The 14,764-nt window shown below is 35.6% G+C and overlaps 1 protein-coding gene across 4 annotated transcripts in view; it reads right to left on the bottom strand.

Moving 5' to 3' along the window:
* Nucleotides 1-14,764, bottom strand: part of MAP3K2 (mitogen-activated protein kinase kinase kinase 2) — a 56,733-nt gene that overhangs the window by 40,113 nt on the left and 1,856 nt on the right. The window contains exon 1 of one of the 4 annotated variants that reach the window (XM_074873537.1): nucleotides 14,017-14,104. The exons of the other annotated variants lie outside the window; for them this stretch is intronic. The gene's annotated coding sequence lies outside the window, so the exon portion shown is untranslated. Of the gene's footprint in view, nucleotides 1-14,016; nucleotides 14,105-14,764 lie in introns of those variants that run through there. 4 annotated transcript variants of the gene reach the window in all.

The following is a 14,764-nucleotide window of genomic DNA, read 5'->3' as shown; positions in this document are numbered from 1 at the left end:
CAATCTTTCTGTTAGCATTTAGTGTCATTTCAAAAATAAGCTAACAACATTAAAATTTCAAATAAACAGGTGACCCAGATGAAACTTTATGAAGACTTCACCTTTGCGAATTGAGAAAACACTTCTGGTTTTAACTGCTCATTTCTGCAACAGACCATAACAACAGGGTGGTGGTGGGGAGAGAATAAAAACAAGCTGACAGAAATCAACATTTTTTTAAACAAAAAAATATACATTCAGTAGAAAGGGAAAAAAACATACCCTAATCCACGGTTACAAAGTAGCATTAGCAAAGCCCGCACACACACAGAGTGGATGACAATCCAGGACGAAAATGAAGTGAAACAGAGAAAACTGGAACTCAGATTCAGAAGTAAAGGCAGCAAAACGCAAGAGCAGATGCAAAGGTGGAATAAGATCATATCAAGGTCTTGCAGAGAGACACAAGCAGCTTGAATTTGAATGTAATTAAAGAAAGGATGACAGAGAGTGAATTTCAAAAAGGTGATGATGTGATAAGAGTAGCAAACAAAGAAGAATATCCTAGCAACAGCATTTTGGATATAAGGGTGGAGAGATGCTGATTCATATTCATGATTGGCTTCCCATCAGCCACCTTCCACAGGGCCTGAAAGTCTTTCAGAATCTGAGAAAGCTGCTGAAGGAAGAAAATATCCAGGTGATTCTTGGAAATTGTTTTTAGCTTTCTCATGGCAAATTAAACAAAGCCTGAGGGCAAGTAAGTCATGCAGACAATAATCTAGCTGTTCAAATACTCTGTGCTAATTGTCCATATGCATAAGCTTCTCCTATAATAAATACAAGAGGGTTAGGCTGCCTCTTGCTTACTGAGACAGAAAAGTACACAAACACTGGCATACATATTACATTGTCTCTCATGACTAATTTGGTCACATTCAAAAACTTGTAGCCTAGAAAAAAAAATAAAGCTTTACCCTCACACAGTAAAGGAAGAAAGTAAGCAGATGCTATATGAGGTGAATATTTATTAAGTGAGCTAGAAAGTGCATTTTAGATCTGTGGAATATAGAGATACATAGTGTGCAGAAATGAAATGGTTTCTACAGCATCCAACTCCGTAACAAGTACAATTTTAAGGAGTAAAATTAGCTATGGCTACAGTGAGAGCCATAAACTAATTATATGAGAACAGTAAAGGTAGTATATAAGCACATAAGAACATAAGCCAGCTTTCATGCTGCCTCTTATGTTAAAAATCAAGAAAAAAAATACAGTGAAGCAAGTAATCTACCTTCACCTGATTTTTAAGAAATTCAGACTTAAACAGTAACCCTTTACCTACATAGAAAGGTGCCTCACACCTCTGGAGTCCAAACCTATTCCAATAGTGGGGCAGAAATCTCAAGGATATCAATTCCCTATAAATTTTCACTAAAATAAATCAGTTTGAGAATACAGAGTTCCCCATCGTTGCACCAAAGCAAGATGACACAGTGTGAACTCAAAAGAAGAAAGACACACTATAATTATTCCCATCACAGGTAAAGATTAAATTGGACATTATACTATATTAGGCATAACCAAGTTAAACCAAAATGACAAGAAATCGCTATTTGTTACCATTGCTATTCAGAGACATACTTGTCTATAAAAAAAAAAAATAGATGATACAAAGAGCCAGGTAAACATGAAGAGTGAGCATTCACAGGTAATTTTTCAGACTGTAGAATGGATAATCAGAATATAAAGTAAGACTGTAAAAATTTATTTCATAGCAAGAAGAATGAGCCAGACAAAATGGTTTTATCCCCAAAGTGTTACTTTTAATCAATCAAATGCTTGGTCTCACACAACCAATCTCTTATAAATCACAGTAACCAAGGCTGACAAAACCTCAAGTGATCACCTAGTCAAATATGACTATTTAACCTTTAACTAAAATAATGTGTAGCACTGCTCATCATGGGTTTTAATTTAAAATCAAATAAAAATAGTGTCTGTGAACAAGACAGCAAACTGTAATACCTAAATCTGAACTTCTATAGAAGAATTTTTCATAGCTCAAAGCAATTGTTGGCATAAATGACAGGAACTTCCATAGTGTGGCAAGTATAGAAGAAAATTCAGTGTTGTTACAAGACATTAGCAGATACCTAAAAGAAGGTAACTCCATAGAAACAAGTGTAAAGGAGAGGATTTTATATGGACATACAGACAAGTGAACACTGCGCAAAAAGCCACCCTTTTCAAGGAATATGAAAGCAGCAGCAGTAACACAAAATCATAGAGGACAGGAAAAAAAAGAGAAGGAAAGAGCAGTAACTAGAAAAAAATTTAAGCAGGTAACAGAAAGGTCTGTTAATAACTGGAGCCTAACAATAACACATCAGACGTGGGTTCAGTTTAGAAAAATTCAGATCTTTAACATATTGTAATAATACATAAGAAAAGGTGTTTACAGGGAAAGTAAAAAAAGAGAAAGATTCAGTCAATCCAAATCAAAAGCCAATAACACATTGATAAGGTAACATTTGGAAAACAAAACAAAAATAGGACTCAGTGGGTCAAATTTGGAACATCAGAAATTAAGTTTAACTGGTGAATAAAATATCAGAAATATTCTTCCTGTCACAGTACAATGGGATCTTTTAAAATGAAAACATATTGGAGGGAAATTAATGGATAGAAGTTTCTTAGAGAAAAAAAACTTTAAAACATTTGATTCCAGCCTTCTTTGCACACTTCTCGGAATCTTAAGGTCTGAAAGATGGCAGGGAGAGATCTTGCCAAGGAACAGAACGCCAGTAAGGACATTAGCCACAGAGCAGTAATATTCTTCTCCTTAGTTCTTCCTCCCATGTGCCCCCTTCTATTCTGAAGCACTTTCTTCCCCCTTTAATTTATCCTAATAGTGAGATTAATTGCACTGGACAGGATATACTGAGAGGGTCCACCTAGTTCTGCTGTGCTAGGAAAGACTGGCAAAACAACAGAACCAATCAAGCTCTGCCAGCTGATGCCCCAGAGCAAGGAAAAGAGACACAGTCTAGAACAGCATCTCTCACAACTAGGGCAGTAATTCAGGACTGCCTACTTGTCTGGGACTTGGCATCAGACAGAAACTGTATTTCCCTCTATTTTTCCCCCTACTGCTTGCTTTTCCATAGTTACCATCATTCAACAATTCTATCCTGAACAGCTGAACTAAACCCCTCTACCACTAGAATGACTGTTTGATAGAGTAACAAACATGAACACATCAAATATTCCTTTGCAGAAAGAGCACTTCTGCCTTATTTCCTGCAAAAGTACTTGGGTTTATTTTTCAAAATATTTTAAGTCTTGTTCTGATTGTATGTAACTTAGTCACTATACTTCTAAACTTTGCCCTACATCTCTTGTAATTAAACCAGTTTATTCAGAACCCCAAGCTATTTTAACCTACTATTCAGAGACCAAGCAACCTTAAATGCATAGTACCATGAGCCAACTACCTCTATCGGCATAATGGGCTTCATAAAACAATAGCACCCAACTCAAAGTTAATGGACTTTCTCTTTTTTAAAAAATATATTAAGGGAAAAAAACCCCAAACCTCAGATATATGTGTTTTACTGAATTTAGATGGTGAAATAGCAAGTGGTGACAAAAAACAGGAAGAAATAACCAGCATCCATTTTTTGTTCTGGTTTTGAAAAAAATCAAGAGGATGTATCCAAACCACAGCACAGTGTTACTGGAATAGAAATTTCACCATACACAACAACAGAGAGATAAAATGCAGTATTTGTAATATACTTCAGATCAAACATTTTAAATTAAAGATCCAAGGAATTATAACAGTCTAAGATTCTTCACAAGATTAGTGGTTCAGTTTTCCAGACCATTCTTGCAAATATTTGGAAATACCTGGAAAACAAGAAGATTCTAGTGGACTGTAGAAATAACTGAGAAGGATAAAGGAAAGGGTCAAAGAGCTGCTGTTTATTTACCTCCAAATCAATTGAGAGTAAAATAATGTAATAATTAGCTCGGTTTCTACCATGGAATGAAAAGCAAAAACACAGTAAATGCCTTGATTTCAAGGATTATTATTACTGCCAAGCAAAATATGGCTTCTTGAAATTATTACAGATTAGTTAACAGAACTAACTACAGCAATTGCCCTACTTAGATTTTTTCCAACATATTTGACTAAATATCACACGACATTTTAATTATTTGCTTTAAAGTCTCAATTAACTAACAGGAAACTCAACTGATGGATTAAAACAAAATATTTGGAGATCCATATGACTGTTTAGCAGAAAGTATCAATGAACTTGATTCCTAGCGCAACCCCCTACAGACTGGCAATGACCAGGTAGGCCCAATGAGATATACAAACTACAGCTTAAGAGAACGACCTGAATCGCGTTTAGAAACAGTCACAGTCCAACAGAATGTATTCAAATACAGTTAAATATTTTAAATACATATAATAACTTATTATGATTCCCCCCATTTAATATTAAAAAAATTTATTAAAACATAGTAAAAATTAAGAGTTGAGTTGCATTTATGGTGCTACAACTAACAGGACTGCTTTTTGAACTTTTACTCTCCCTGCAATCGGGAGTGCACCACTCATAATTAGAAGTTGTATTTTATGTAAGTCTAAATATTCTGTTTTATTATGTTTATTCAATAATGTTTTTGCATTGAATGCATTTTGACATAAAGACAATCATTTAGGAAATTGAAAAAAAGTTGCAGCTGCAAGATTGGACAGCCTTAAGAGACAATTCAGGAGAATTATTAAATCACAATGTATAATTATCTAACATAGGTGCAATACAAAATTAAAGAGGGATAATGCAATCCTTGTGTGCATAAAAATGCAGTGTATGCAGAAGCCATCTTGCTTCTGTACACAACCTACAGATACACTGTTCAGTGCAGAATATCAGAAAGACTGCAGACAGCAAGTGTAGGATGGCTGAAGCATCAGTACTTTTATTGCTATTAGGGATGTATCAGGTACCTCTACAACATGCAGACTTGAGATTTCTTAAACTGAAGACTTTTAAAATCTTCCTGGCAAGCAAAGAAAGTGAATTTATGTCAAATTTAGCACACAAGAGCACACAGACTTACCTCGTCTGTACAGCTACAGACATGAATATAGTATTTGTTTATTTTCTGAAAAGAGTGGTTACTAGCTGTACTCCTTCCAGAGTTCAATTTTAAAAAAACTCCAACAAAACAACAACAAAAAAACAGACTTGCATAAAATAAACCTTCTAATTATGGATGGTGCCCTCCCAGTTACAGGAAGGATAAAACATTGAAAAGCAGTGCTGTCAGTTCTAGCACCATAAATGCAGCTCATCTCTCAAAGTACTTTGAGAAACAGACTTCAGAATGAACTGAAGGATCCAACATACCCAGTGACAAAAATAAAACTTGATCCTACTCAGATTAAATCTTTAGTTCCTGCTGTTCTATAAACTGTAATATGACACATTCATATAACATTTATCAGCTTGATGAACACTGATCTTGACTTGAAAAAGCTAAAATGTGCAGGAAGGTTTGAGAATGCAAGGGCACAGTTTTTAAGGATTGTTCTCATAAAAATGCAAAGTAGCAGATAATTTAGTTCAAGATGAGTTTATAGCAAAATTATGCTTTTGAGATAAATATCTTAACACTTACAGCAATATTGACAAAGAGTAACTGTAGTCTAGGAAAGCTAATCTCTCTACACTTCCTTTACAGTTGATAGGGAGAGATAAGCATATTTAGAGAGTTTCAAGGCACTTAAATGCAAGTTTCCTGCTTTGAATGAACCTCTTCTTTCCAAATGGTATCAAGAGCCTCTATTGGCTAACCCTTCACAGCTTCACTCCACTTCAAGTACACAAAAAAGATAAGACTGTAATTGGTCTCAAACAGAAAAGCATCTACTTTCCTCAACAAGATCTCTTTCTTCACCTAATTCAAGTTTTATAGAAGTTCTCTATTTCCTGTATCTGTTATTGCCTCGGCAGCAGCCAAAGCACTGACAGCTCATTTCTTGACCTAACTGAAGAATGAGTTTGCTGATACATCAAGCAAATCTGCCTTGAAAGTCATGATGCTTTCTTAAGACCTGTTCATGATTCCAAGAAAAAAAAAACCAAACCAAACTATTATGAAAAAAAATATACATTTTAAATTGAGGAAGGGTCACAACAGCTGAAACTTGCAGGGACATGCCACAGTGACGCCTTGCAAAATATTTTAGTGTTGCCAATTTTGCAACAGAACATACTGGCTCGACTGCTCATACTCCTTTACTCTTATCCAGGACCAGATTTTCTCACAAAAGTATGTTAAAAAGTAAGAGACACAGTTCACTGGGCTACAAATAACTGCATCACTGCCTCCAAATCACTCTGGCGTCTTGGAAATTTATCACCACCACCATGGTGGAAAGTCTCAGAGCATCACAACACTAGCAAGAACAAATTCCTTACCATTAACTAAGCTATATGCTACAGAAACTGATTCATGCTATTCAGGTCATAAAAATGTTTAAGGCTTACTCTGTATATTGAGGTAACATTATAGTACCCACAAATACAAAGTAAAACACGTCTGTAGTGTTGGTAACTTTTTCCTAATTTACTATCTTACATGACACTGAGTAGCCCCATAAAACGCTTCTCAAAGAAAACAAGTGTATGAAGTTAAGCCACACAATCCAATAAAAGAGCCACTACAGCAAGTGTCATAATCAGATGTAGGTGCTTCTGTTTCTCCTTTGAAAAATCTCAGTGGTACTTTTGGCTCAGCACCCACTGCTGTCATTTGGAGGCTCCTCTGCTGAAGCTGTTACAAGTAGCATCAACGTTAGTTTTATTCCAAACTTATGACTAGGAAGTCAAAATATTTGTGAAGAAGGGCTAAAGGTGTTACAACGAAAACCATTCCCCACTATAAATGTAACTGCATGTCCCCTATCCAAGATACTACAAGGAAGAAAACTTTTTTTTTTTTTTTTTTTTTTTTGTATCACAGACAGTTCACAGCATATACCCTAAAAGAACACTGTGTATCTCTTCCCTGTGACAGAATTCAAGATCACCAGTTAAGTCAAAGAACGAATTGTACACAGTAAGCAAACTTAATCTTACCAGCACTACTGGTATTGGTGATTCCTACAATCTTCACAACGCTAAGAATGGAAGACTGTGCTACAGCCAGTGACAAATAAATGAATTTTAAGAGTAACCATTCACTAGAAAAGTAAACCTATCACAAACCACTTATAATGTATGACTATTATTCTTTAAGCAAAAATAAAGTACATGAGAAAAAAAGCAGGCTTCCACAGAAACTGAGTATTGCAAACAAGTGGAACATTTCAATTAATGTATGAGAGCAATTACATACAAATCATCAGTCAGATTCTGCTTTTGAGAACATACAGAAGAAAGCACATCTTTAAACTCCAGGAACTAGTTCTACCCTTTCCAGTTCATCTTCCAGTTCTGTGACCATGATGGGTTGAAAGACGACTATTTTGGGAAATAAGTCAGAGAAATAAACCCATTCCCCATTTCTATGGGTAGTTTTAATATCTACCTTCAGGTGCTAAACCCAAGAAACTTTGTTTTTCTTCAGTATAACCACCACATTTGATTGACAGCACCTTCCATTCAGAGCAGAACTCACTGATTTCACAGTTGCAGCAGTTGTGAATTTTAATCACAGCTGCAAATCACACCATTATCATTTCAAATCAAGTACCAAAAAAACCTGAACACAACTATACATGTGAATCTTTCTGATTAACATGATCTGTCTGGCATCTTGCTGTGACACCAGCAAGGACAAAATCAAATTCTCTAGGGGCATTTTTTTGTCTTCGCTGTGAAGACATCTCAGTCTCATTTGCTATACATCTTCCAAATTTTGCAACAAATCAAGGACGAATCCTCCTCAGTGAACAGCCTTCATACTATCTTACTAATTCCTCAAAGCACAGTTCCTCTTGCACACTACATAAGGCAGCAATACAGTAAGGGAATCCTGAGTATGGTAACATAACTATGGTTTTTCTCATGTTCTTCCTACCTCGTCATCACGTTTTCCCAACCCATTAACACACCACCACCTGAACGTTCTGCCCAAAATGCCTTTCCTGGCTTACACTTCAGTATTCAATACCCCATGTGCTCTCTCCCAATCATAACACAAATTAACTCTGTACATTCAGTCAGACATTTCTTCCATTATTTCTATAATCAATAATAAGATCATAAAATGCAAAAGAATCTCATAATACACTAACATGGAATATTTCAGTAGGATAAGACATTCATGAGCCATACAGATTTCCACACAGCACAGAAAAAACACTCCTGAATCAATCTCCAACTCAAGATTAAAATGGTCAACAAGAACAAGCAATAAATTTAACCAGGGTGCCGCACGTACGGGTGAACTCAGACCTCTCACACTCAGAACCATACAGAGGGCTCAATAATACCACTGAAGATGGACAAGTGTGTACTTAATATACATTAATGGAAACTGAGAAAACCTTGCATGCATGCATAGGTAACATGCAGTATGCAAAACCCAAAGTCTTTTTATCACAGGCATAATATGATTGTGAATCATTTTTGTAGGCAGCAGGTCCAAATGGACAAACTTGGAAGTTTTTATCCATATTCAGTAAGCACTGTTTTTATACTGGATGACCCACATAGGCCAACACATTAAGATATTACTGAACTATCAAGTACACAAACTCTTTTTCACTTTGTGCATTGGTAACAGTCTTTCGCATCCTGCGAACCAGAAAAGAAACACAATCAACTCAATTCCTCATAATAACATTTAAACTAAAACGTAACAATAAAAACCTAGCTTCCTCAAAACAGTCAAGAATCAAATGCAAGGACACAAAGACAATGTATCCTCATAAGGTTTCCTTCGTGCATTTCCCATAGCACACCCCTTTAACAGTGGATACCAAATCATTACAATGACATCTATGATGCTACATAATTATACTTTTCCCCTCAAGTGATAAAAATTTAAGAACCCTCATAAATACAGCTAATAAGGTAAACTAGCTACAGACTCAAAAGTTCCAGAGGAAGGATTACTATGTACATGCCCACATCTGATCATCATCTTTAAGGCTACAGTTCCACTGCCAAGGTTGCATTTCTGTCAAGGGAGTAGTCCTGCTTGTCTACAGTAACTGCTGCTCTCCAGCTGATCCTCAGTGACAAGCAGAAGATCCAGAGCAAACAGATGATCCTGCTGAAAAGATTTATTTTATGTTTTAATTAACCATTAGCATACCTAACTGATCTCACACTTACACAGCACCAATACCAACACAAAGAAGTGAGCAAGAACCCATGCTAGAACCACCCCTCTTGGCCACTGCGCAGATTCAGATCTTTTCAAAAGATCTTTTAAAAAATGGCATGTGTAACACAGGGATTCCAGGGAACTACAAACAGTTAAGTGTGACCTATAACAAGTGAACTAGAAATAATGGACATATGGATAATTATGATAAAGCAGGGAAGAGTAGATATGGCTGTTCCAAAAAGAGATCCTCACTTTCAAACCTCTGAGTGCATGTGTATAAAGAGCTGAACTCAGTCGCTCTCATGGTCTACTTGGATTTCCAGTGCTGGAAGTCCCGCCAAAGCCTTTCTTGCATTCACAGCATAAGAAAGCAGACCCTTGCATGAATAAATTGGTTAAAATATGGACAATGTAGGATAGACATAGGTGGTGTTCTCACAAGGAAGGAGGATACCTACCAGTGGGGCCCCACAAGAGTCTGTGTTGTTCAACATATTCTACATTATCCAAGAAACAGGTGTAAAGTGAAAAGTTTTCTGACACTACTGTGCCTATCAATATTATGTTACTTAGGAGAGCAAGGAAAGGGCTGACTACAGTAGAGGAAGTGGTCTTCATCAGACTAGGGGACTGAGCAATAAAGCAGATGATAGCCAGTGCAGGTGAATGAAGTAACACAAGTTGGGGGGCGGAGGGAGAGAAGCGGTTATAACTTTGCACATAACAGATCAATGGGCTTTGCACTGAATACTGCCAGCACTCAGAAATGAAAGCAAATATTAGGAATTATTATAAAAAAAAAAAATCAGTCAAAAACAGACCACTGTTTGCTCATCTTGAATATCACTAGCAGTCCTGGGGCCTTCAGCTCCAGAAAAGGATGTAGCAGAATACAGCAGTTTCAGAGAAAAGCAAAAGGCACAATCAAAGGCACAGAATGGGTTCTACAGGGGAAAACAAATAGGCAAGTTAGGACTCTTGGTTTCAGAAACATTTGGGTGCAGGAAAAAAAAGCGATAAAGGGCTACAAAATCATATGAGGAACAGAGATATGGATTGTTATAACAGACAGAGATGGATTGTTTGGTCTCTTCCAAAAGAAATGTGGCACCAAAGGAAACCAGTACAAGCTAAGTTGAAAAGAAAAAGAAGGTCGATTTTAACACAACAAATAGCATAGCTGTAGAATTTCTTACCAAAGGATATTTGGATGCCAGACATTTAGCTGCATGCAGAAAAAGGACTGGCCAAGCTTGAGGATAAAAATCCAAAAGTTACTAGCTACATAAAACCCACAGATTTAGAAAAAACTTTTACTGAAAATAGTTAAGGATTGAAAGAATATTCAAACTAAGTATTATACATGGTTGCCCTGTCTCAGTCGTTCATAAGCATTCATTCATGCTCACCATTGGAGAAAGAATACTGGATTATCTTTTGTTTGATTTCATTATGGATTATGATTTTTCCTAAAACTTGTCAGCCACTTCACCATTAACATTTAAATTTTAATTTGAAAGTCTCATTTGGTATTCATGATAGTGCAAATATCACAGCCACAGAGCTTTAATAGATGTTCTCTAAAGGAACTTGCTGCAGTAGCTTAAGAAGTCATTCATTACACTACCTACTTCATCCCTGCCTGAAGTTACTGCATTTACTAGTACCAGCAGCGCAAGAAATGCTTTTATAACTACTACTTTATACCCATTCAGTTATCATCAAGCCGTTATGGAAAAAACAAAACAGTGCTTGAAGATCTGGGGTTTGCCATTCCAATTGATTTAAAAAAAAAAAAAAAAAGTCTCATGCTGGAGTTACAATAATTATGACACTGCTAAAAATACACAGTCAGTGTGAAAGAACAACAATTAAATACAGGCTGAGCTCTACCAATCAGTTTTCAGCAGTTAGATTCAAAAAAATATTTAGGGTGACAATTCTCATGTTCTTCAATAGAACATCTTATTTTCTTTAGATTTTAGTCAGAAGTTTAATTACTGCTTGTGTCAGTGGTTCAGTTCTCTTTTGTGTTTTGTTCTTTTTTTTTTTTTAATTCAAACAACAGCTTGATCCAGATGTTTTCCAGTTTTCAAATCTTTGTTCAAAGGTGAGACTATAGTTCCCATTGTTACCATTTTGGTAACATGGCATTCAAACTGTTGGCATTTATAGAACTCTCTTGTCTAAATTATTTAAAAGTAATTTTCAGGATAGGTAAGAGGTAATCAACACTGAATACTTGAATACTTTTTCCTGAAAGAAACTAAAGGCCTTCTCTAATAATCATTATTGGTGTCTGTTTCGGTTTTTGTGAAAGCAGCACTGCTGAAAGAATCACACAATTTGTCCCATCTGTGATCTAGCCTCAAAAATTACGGATAAAATAATTTACATAAGTCAGATAAAATGCAGTAAAGCCAGGGAACATGTTGAACACATCTGTTTTGTAGCTGGCTCTGCAATTCTTCCAATAAAGCACGCCTATAGAATAAAAATTTCTTCTACTATGTCATTGGACTGTGTGACATATCAAAAAGGCAAAAGGCTTGTTCAGGTATAGTTACACTGACAGAAGTTATCTTAGCAATAAAACTTACTTCAAAGACAGCGCACGTATAAAATAGAATGTTAAAGACACATTTTTACTAATAGAAGCTGCATCTAACCCTAGCAAAACTTGTTCTCAATCAAGTTTCCTCTTGTAGAGCAGACTTACGTTCAAAAGCCACAGGGATTGTATGTGCTGTGAAAGAGATGTGGAATAGCGGAAACTGCATACTTTCCTGTAGAATAACGTATTGAACAGTAATCCTGTTGAGTCTAGAAATCCTTAATATAAGAAAACTAACCTGAAAATGATTGAATTCAATACAGTATAAGGTTCTACTCTTTGTAAAGATAACTCAAATTCACATATATGAAGAGATACCTGATTTAAACACTAATACAAGCTTCTGTGTTCACAAATGCAGGAGCCAAGAACCTGATGTTGTTGGAAAAAGAAAAAAACAAAACAAAAACCAACCTACCTGTGCACACACACCCTAGAATGACATTTTAATAAGGCTGTCATGTTACTTCTGCTGCAACTTATAGAATAAGTTAATTACTCTGTTGCTGTAAGACTGTATCTGGGGAACTTTGAAAAAGATACAGGCCAATCACACAGAGCCCAGTGAGAGTTAGCAACAACAACAAAAATCCTGAGAAAACATGACCTGTGAAGAAAAGGCCTGTTTGCACAGTTTAGTAAAGAGAAGTCTGAAATCAAAGGAGACAGAGGAACAGTCTTTACATTCGCAAACAGCTGGTGCAAAGAGTACAGAAATCATCATCCTGCATGAGTAATAGTTGGACAAGAACTAACTGGCTTAACCAGCACCAAGACAGAGACTTAAGTTAAATATTAAGAAAATCCTCCTAACTATAATGATAGTTATGTACTAGCTATAAATAGACCAGTGAAGAGGTGTGGTATTCCCCTCTTCTGAGTTTTTTAAAGAAAGATCAGACAGATGTCTGTCAGACATGATATCAGTGTATTTGCTTCTGCCTCAGAGTAAGGACTGACCTCATGAAATCCCTTCCCTTAGTACTCATCTATCATTTCTTCATTTATCCAAATAAGAACTGTTTATTAGTGTTATTATACCTGAGCTTCAGAAGTACGGTATTTGCAACCTAAACATTTGAAACATTTTCATTTTTTTAAATTGCTGTTGTCAGACTGTTAGTGTACTTATTCTCAGGTTTTTTTCCTCAAGATATCTCTGTTTTGGCCTTGCTCAAGTAAGTCCAACTTCAAATGACCTCATTAAGCTGGGCTCTAAACTATGCCACATGTGTATTTGTGGGTCAAGTGTCTCTAGAGCAGTGGTTCCCACAGATAGAAATCAGTGCAATATCCTAACACAGAACTCCATCTTTCCTTCACTTATTGTTACCAAACCTTCTGCAGCTTCTCAGAAAATACACTTACGGTGAACAGATTAAAACCATCTCAGAACAAACTGTAAACAACCATGTTTAGTCTAAGAAATTAGGTTAACACAGAGCCTTAAACTGCATTTCTCTTTATTACCATATTACTAAATTAAGATCTCATGCCGAGATCCAGAAGTGAGAATCACAACTAATCCATGGCATTCTGAACATGTTCCCACTGCCCAATTATACATTTACAATGTTATTTTGCAAAACACGTGCAATTATAGCATGCATGATCTATTTTGACCTATTTCTTAGCATTACAAAATACCAGAATATTAAAATAGAAAATTAAAATCTTCTCTCCCACAGAAAAATTAGTGTGCTTAACAGAACTCACTGGTTTATTTTTTACCTTTATAAATTTAACAGTGTCAGTTCTATTTCAGAATTTTAAAAGCTTAAATTTAGAAATTAAATTTTCAGAACTGCAAATTTAATTGCTTGATAATTAGATAAACATAGGTAAGGTCACTAGTCAATATGCCTATTTACATTAGTTTGTCATATGTATGAAAATAAGCTCTGCAAAAGTAACAGGATGTATTTAATTACATTAATCGGTCACTTTTTCATCATTCATTTTTCTCCAAATAGTAGTCTAAACAGAGGATAATGTTAACAGCAAAGATCTAAAAAGAAAGTATTAGAAAATACGTTCATTACTCCAAACCAAATGTGTACCTCTCGATAGATCAGAACACCTCTGGCTGTTTGTTTGGTGGGAGAGGGGGAATCAATGATGGAAATCACTCTATTATCATTCTCAAGTCGCATTTTATAAGAAAACACTATTTTCAGTTCAGAAAATGGTCAGTTAGAGAGCCACTGAACAATCTGTCACAAAAATAAATGACATGTTAATCCATGACTTTTGACTTAGTTTGCTGATGTAAAAAGTCAGCCTGCAGTAAAGTTAATATAGATGAAAGACAAAAAATGAAACTTAAGATTGCTAATATGCAAAGCTTTTTTCAAGAAGTTCTCCATAAATACTTATTAATAATGACCGGGTTTTAAAAAAGAGTAATTCTGATTTGTACCTAATTATTAACACTGTATTTTAGGAATTCATAAAAAAAAAGGTAAAAACTATAAATGTGAATTAAATTTACAGCATGACCTACCTTCTTGCTCTCTCCAGAAGAAAACTTTATCTTTATAATAAAACAGTCCTCAGCATTTAGCCTCAATCAACTTTAAATTCCACAAGTCTGCACATTGACTAGCTTTCCTAAGAACTACAGCAAAGAATCACTGACAGGACCAAATGTGAAAGATTACTTTTACTATAAATTATCTAGTTTATCCATGTAAAGCAAAAAGCTTCCCTACCATATTAAAAAAACAAGATAACGCTCTTGTTACACTACGTTAATAAATTCTACCTGTCGCAGATATCTGCCTACTCACATATTCTATATAAGCTCTC

Source organism: Strix uralensis, chromosome 6 (genome assembly GCF_047716275.1).
Source record: "Strix uralensis isolate ZFMK-TIS-50842 chromosome 6, bStrUra1, whole genome shotgun sequence".
NCBI classification, from domain to species: Eukaryota; Metazoa; Chordata; class Aves; order Strigiformes; family Strigidae; genus Strix; species Strix uralensis.
The sequence above is the reverse complement of the archived record's forward strand: the minus strand, read 5'-3'. Positions and strand labels throughout refer to the sequence as shown.